The sequence below is a fragment of the Cariama cristata genome, unplaced genomic scaffold (genome assembly GCF_000690535.1).
Source record: "Cariama cristata isolate BGI_N322 unplaced genomic scaffold, ASM69053v1 scaffold28529, whole genome shotgun sequence".
Classification (NCBI taxonomy): domain Eukaryota; kingdom Metazoa; phylum Chordata; class Aves; order Cariamiformes; family Cariamidae; genus Cariama; species Cariama cristata.
In genome coordinates, this window is record NW_009634512.1 from 41,686 (window position 1) to 47,906 (window position 6,221).

The following is a 6,221-nucleotide window of genomic DNA, read 5'->3' on the forward strand; positions in this document are numbered from 1 at the left end:
GTGCCTACCAGGATGGGGTGGCACCAGCCGCTGCTTACAGGGGAGTGCGTGGAGATAAATGGCAGCGCCTGGAACAGGTCCAGGCAAAGGACGACTTGGGCAGGGCTTCTGCTTAAGCTGCCATGCTGCAATCTTAGTGATAAGATGAGCTGATAAGATTTCTGCTGGGGGGCTGAGGGGGCTGCTTATCTTTTTCCTGCAGTGAGACCGAGTCGGGGAATTTGGCATTTTCAGTGCTTGCTTAGTAACAAGCTCTGAATTTGGAGGAGTGGAAAATGTGACTCAATCTAATTATAAACTAGCTTTTCAGACAGGCTGGGAAGTTCCTTGTTTTGTCCTGCATTTACGGGTTGTTGCTCTGAGCATCCGGGGAGGCTGAGGAATGCGACGGTAAGGAGAATCCTGCGAAGGAGCCCGTGTAAGATTGTGGGATCCGGTTCGCCTTTCCTTGCCATGCTCTTGAATGCCAGCTTTCCAGCAATCTGCTGATGGCAGGAATAAATTGCTGGGGCTGGTTAGCTGTGCGGCGGCAGCACTAAACCCCCAGCACTTGGCATCCCTGCCATGTGGTATTTTTGCTTCCCTTTGGCCTTTCGCTTATAAAAAGTCGTGCTGAAAGAAGAGCCCAACTGAACTTTTTTTTTAAAAGCTGTTTGAGGCTTTTCCTGCCCTGTGCTCACCCACCGAACAAGGGAGAAAGCGGGGTGTGGGCAGCCTGTGCTGACCCCAGCCCTGGCGCGGGCGGGCTGCGCCTTCCCGCTCCAACAATAAGGCTAAACAAGTCCTTCCAAGCTGCTTGCATGGACCGATGAAAGGAGGATTTCTTGGGACACTCAATGTTTTGTAGTGACCTCCCAGTGAAACAGCTGTTGTGTTCCCTTGCCCAGGCAGAGTGGGACGCTGAATAGTGTCCTTATAGCAAACACAGAGGCGCATCTGGAAAAGAAGCCGTCATGGTAGGAGTATGCGAGGATGGCATGAGCTGGGCGTAGCCGCCCAGCCTGCGCCGCTGCGAAGCCATTTTACTGATCGTAAAGAAGTTGGTGAGACAAAGCACTGCTCTTTGGGCAGGCAGGCTGTGTCCGCACAGCACAGCCCTGTGCTTGCATCTGCAAAGGAGGGGGGTTGCTTTCTGTGCGTGAGGCTTCGCTTGCCCGTTTAATGGCTGGAAAATGCAGATTAGCAGCAGACGCATAAACTTCTCCTGCGAACGTAAAAGTAGAGCAGCTACTTCAAGTAGCTTTGCTGCTTGGTCCTTCAGGGACTGAAGTTTGAACTTGAAGTTGAGGGCCAGGACCTGTGATACAACCTTTGCAGCCTTATTCTCCCTTAGCTCAGCTTTCTGAGCTGAAAGGTTTGATTTTTCTAAGGCAACAGCTTCAGTGCAGAGAGACATGCAGGAAGAGCTTTGCAGGGCTTTTGCTGGGACCGGCCGAAACGCGGGGTTAGTTTAACTGTCCTGACCTACCCTGTGCACAAAGGAAGCACCAATTACCGGCTGTTCCCATATAGCTCTCAGTCTCTGAACAGAGGTGGTGAGCTCCTGCTGGTAATGAAGGCTCGGGTCACCGAGGCTGACGTACTTCTGAGAGCCAGTGAAGTCTCTGGGCTGTTTTTAGACTTTCAGGGGCAGATGCATCTGTGTGAAATGTCCTGGAGCAGCTTGGTTTTGTCCGTGAGTTCCTGTGCCTTTCGTCCAAGGCGTACAGCCGCTCAGAAGAGCACTGTCTGCTGAGGATACCCAAAAGCTCTGGCAGATATCGCAGTCCCCTCTGCGGGGAAGCGCATGTCCTGCAATTCCTCCCTGCTTGTTGTGCCAAGTAAATGCAACTTTCCTTTCTTCAGACTGAGCTTTCCCATAGCGCAGGGCTGTGCAATGGAGCTGTAGCTGTGCCCAGTGAGCAGAAGGCTCCGAGAGGTGCCCATCCTCCTCTCACCACTGTTTTCTGGGCCTTGTGTTTCTGGGCAAGACCTGTCTGATGTCCTAGTTTGCAGTTCTGATGTATTTGAGGAGAGAAGGGCAGATGTAAGGCTGCAGCTCCTTCTCACATCATCTCCTGGTTGCATACAGGCAAGCCTCCCTGCCAGGGCTGTTCCTTGGGGCCAAAGACCCATGGCTGTTGTGGTTTGAGGGTTGTCCAGCTCCTGCCTTGAGCCATCGTGTTCCCTGAGTCGATGCAGCAGCCTCTGCCACTGCTGCAGGACCTGCCTGGGGCAGTGGTACCTGGGCAGCTTGGCCATACCTGCACCCCACGCCTGCAGTCGCTGGCTCCATCTCTGTCAGCAAAGAGGAGGAACGCACCTGATGGACCCACGGGCAGAGCCTGCCTCCCAAAACAAGGACTCCATCCTCTGACTCGGAGCCTGCAGACCCCGTTCTCATCGTTTTTCTTGGCTCGAGGTCAGCTGTGCCAGCCCCACAAATCGCTGCAGTGCCCATGGTTCCAGCAGCACTGGGAGGGATCTGAAACCGACGTCTCTACCACTACGTGTTTGGCCCGTGCGGGACAAGGCAGCCCAAAATCTGCCTGCCCACGTATCTGACTTAGGGCTGAGACTGCCTGTTGCTTCTGCTGACAAAACTGCCTGGTGCTGCTGCATTTGCAGGGGGTTAAGATGAAGCTTGGGCTTAGGCAAACAGCTTCGGTTTGACTCTTTCTCTGCAGTTATATTTGCATTTGAATTGCATCTGAATTTCCATTTTCTTTCCCCTGCCTGCTGGTTAATTGCTTGCAGAAGCCTGAGCGCTGCAGACTTGGTTTAACACTGGTTAGGTCAGTCCGCTTGAGCACAGTTCAGCTTGCCTTCTGTTCAGAAGTAGCGAGGGCTCAGCCGGGGTATTTTTCATTATTGGCCACGTGTGTTAGGGTAATGCTGAAGGAGCAAGCCAGAAGAGGACTCTGATATACAGTAAATTGTCATCAGTAATTATACTCCAGATGAAATCCCTGGCACGGGGTCTGTCTAAACATCAGCTGGACACCAGGAGGGGAAGGGGTCAGTGGGAGATCTGGCAGAGCTGCAGGAGTATCCATGCTCACCCCTGCCCAAAAGCAGGCAGGGATTTTTTTGGGGGGAGGACTGATTTGAAAGGGTACAAGAAGGAGCTGAGTCCCTGGCTGCTGCTGCTGCCACTGCCTGTGGCAGGGTCTGGCAGCATAGACCAGGGAGATCCCAATGGATACCTCCAGGGCCGGAAGGATTTCGTAGTGGTGTACCAAAGGGAGACCTATGGCAGGATCCTACTGTACCTGTCTCCTTGCAAAGGACTCGCTGCCACCTTTTCAGAGGATTCATCAGGAGGAAGAGGACTAAATACTTGGAGGATTAGAGGGCACTCTTGTAGGCAAGAATGCGTTTTTTGCCTGAATTCCCTTGGAGGCAGCAGTTTTGCTCACTGCTTGTTTGCTTATCTTTGTCTTGTTGACTACAGGGCTTGAAGACTGTAAGTTTTAAAACAAAAAAAAAAAAACCCAAACCCAAATCAAACCAAGCTATTTTCTTTCATGAGCTGACTGCTCTTGGCTGGCCTAAAAATAACAGGCCATGTATATCTGAAAGGACTTTGTGAACAAGGTCTTCAAAACCAGCCAGACCACTGTATGTATTTAAAATAGCAAACATGGCTAATTTTTTAATGGTCTTCAATACACTGCCAGGCTTGTGTAATCTTTAGCCGATAAGCATTCATTTACAGTTATCTTAAATAATGGGAAAACAAAGACAGCCTTTTTTGTCTTGAGCAATGGAAGAGTTATTTTGAAACCAGACCCCTTGAGGGAAATGGCAGGGCTTAAGGCCGATATTTATTGCGTACATAGAAAACTGGGAGACTTTTTACATGAAAACTAGAGATCCCAAATCATTAACTATGTATAGCCTTAACAAATACCCTTTGAAGCAGTATTTGAAGGAAACATTGCTAGAACAGAGTCCAGGGCTCCCCGCTCTTAGTTTCACGCCGCCACGAACACAGCAGCAATGGTGACCAGAACAGACCCACACCGAGAGCTCTGCTGGTTAATATTCATTTAACAACAAGTATTTTTATTCAGCCCGATAACTGCTCTGATTATCTACTCTAATCTTGCTGGGTTGTTCCTTTGTTGTGTGAACGTGGATGAATTCTGATGCCAGGGCAGTTGCTGTGTTTCAAGCAGTGCCGTGGCATTGAACACTTGTGACTTCTTGCCTTCCCAAAGATTTCCCAGAGGAGGCACAGGCATCTTCATGGGTTTCATAGGAATAATAACCATCATTTTTTCATTTTCTTAATCACCTCTTGCAGAACCCTTAGAAACAGTCCACATCTTCTTGCAGGTTGAATACAGCTGAACTAGCTCAGCTCTTTTTAAATCAAGTTTAAGGGGGTTTATAAATGTTTTGCAAGCGTTGCATCCCTGCTAGAACAAGTTGTCCCAGTAGGTGATTGCCTGGCCTGTTTTTGTTTTTCAGGAAAGCCTAGTTTTCGGTGTGAATTTGTCTAGCTGCAGTTTCATTTTGTAGCATGGGCCCTTAAGGGTGTGAGCCCACATGTAAACTGTAGGTTAAAAATGATTTTCCAAGCAGAAATATTCAGACTGGGCTCTGCCTCCCTCACTGTCCTTTTGGCATGTGGAGTTGCCCACCTTTCCTAAGTGAGTTTGGCTATCGACCATAACAGCACACGTGATTGAAGAGAGAATCGCCTTGTGACATGCGATTAAAGGTAACACTGCTTGGAGCTCTCCTCCTCGAGTCACGCGCTGGTCCCAGGGAGGAGGGAACAGCAGAAAACCCCGGGTCGCAGGAAAGCTCTATATGGAGTGTGCGATCCTGTAATTAAGGGCTGTCGCAGAGTGCACGGAAGGGGAAGATGTGTTCCAAATGTAGCCTGAAATTACACATTCAGTGTGCATTTAACCACTCGCTATTAAAGTTTTTATTCTTCTTGATTGTGTAAGCCTCAATAACGCTGCGGCTTGGTCCTGGCTCCTTATGTTTCTGTTCCTAACGTGTGCCCAGCCCTGCCCTTCCTCCTCCGCAGCGGGCAGGTTAGCGGCTAATTTTGGCACAAGGGGATAAAGAGCTGCACCATCCAGTTCCTGCTAATGTAAATGCTAGAGTGCACTGGGCACTGTCCTGGCATCGCAGTTTTTGGAGTGTGTGATGAAATTATACTTTTTTTAAAGGAACACAAGTGTGGGTCAGCCCTTCTTCTGGCTGGGCAGGAGCAGACCCTGCCTTTGTTCTCTCTTGGCAGAAGAGATGCCAAGGAAGGACAATTTGGTCCTTTGTTCCCGCAGGAGGGAGGCTCGGCTCCCTGTGCCTGTGTCAGGTGAAGGGCTGCTTTTCCTTCGGGCTGGCTGGGTTAAAAGCAGCTCCTGTTCTTGCTGCGGTGGTGAGGTAAGTGCAGGCAGCAGCAGCCCTGCCAAAACCCACCGTTTTCTGCCAAACGCACTGGTAAACAGCAACGCCGAGTGGAAGGATGTTAACATCTCAGCGCCTCGGTTTGGGTGGGATACATTGGAGTGTAGAGCCCATGGGGTGGATTTCTCCAGCTGGTGTAAGCGGGAGTTTTATTTTTCTGCTCTCAGATATTGCTGCTGAGGAGTTAACTAAGAGCTGTGCTAACAGCTTTAAACTCTGCTCTATAAACTGTACCCAGCATGTGTCTCATGATGTGCTCTCCAGCTTGTCCAGGCTGGCTGAAAGCAGGGCTGATCCTTTGCAGAGGCAAGGAATGAGGGTGTTGCGCCTGTGCTGGTGGCCGAAACCCTCTGTGGCTCTTGCACAAAAGCTTTCATGTGCTGCTCTTGCCAAAAGACTTTTGGGTCCTACGTTATCCTTGCAGAGCTGTGCATCCAGACCCTTCAGTGTGCTGAAACTCGCAGCGAAGGGGGAATCTGTGAGCCCCGCTGCCCTGCCCTTCGGTGTGCTGCCTGAATCCTGCCTGCAGCCGAGGCCGTGGGAGAGGTGCCCAGGACTCACGGTCTGCCCAGCCCTGCAGCGCCAGGCATCGCCCTTCGTCTGTCCATCCCAGGGGCTTTCCCCAGCATGACCTGCAGTCGGGCAGGTCTGGCGGGTCCAGTCCCATCTCTGCACCCGCTGCCGATCGCGAGGGCACTCCTGCCAGGCAGGTTTCCTTGCGAAGCTCCTCACCCAGCTTTGCGTTGGATAAATTACGAAACATGTATGAGCTTTACAGAATTGTAGAGTAACCTAAAAGCACCCTTTCAGCA

General features: G+C 50.8%; 1 protein-coding gene across 1 annotated transcript in view; it reads left to right on the top strand.

Annotated features, from left to right (window-relative positions):
- The window catches only part of DAG1 (dystroglycan 1 (dystrophin-associated glycoprotein 1)), a gene marked incomplete at its 3' end in the record, with an annotated part of 16,394 nt that overhangs the window by 6,082 nt on the left and 4,091 nt on the right, over positions 1-6,221 (top strand). The window lies entirely within an intron of this gene.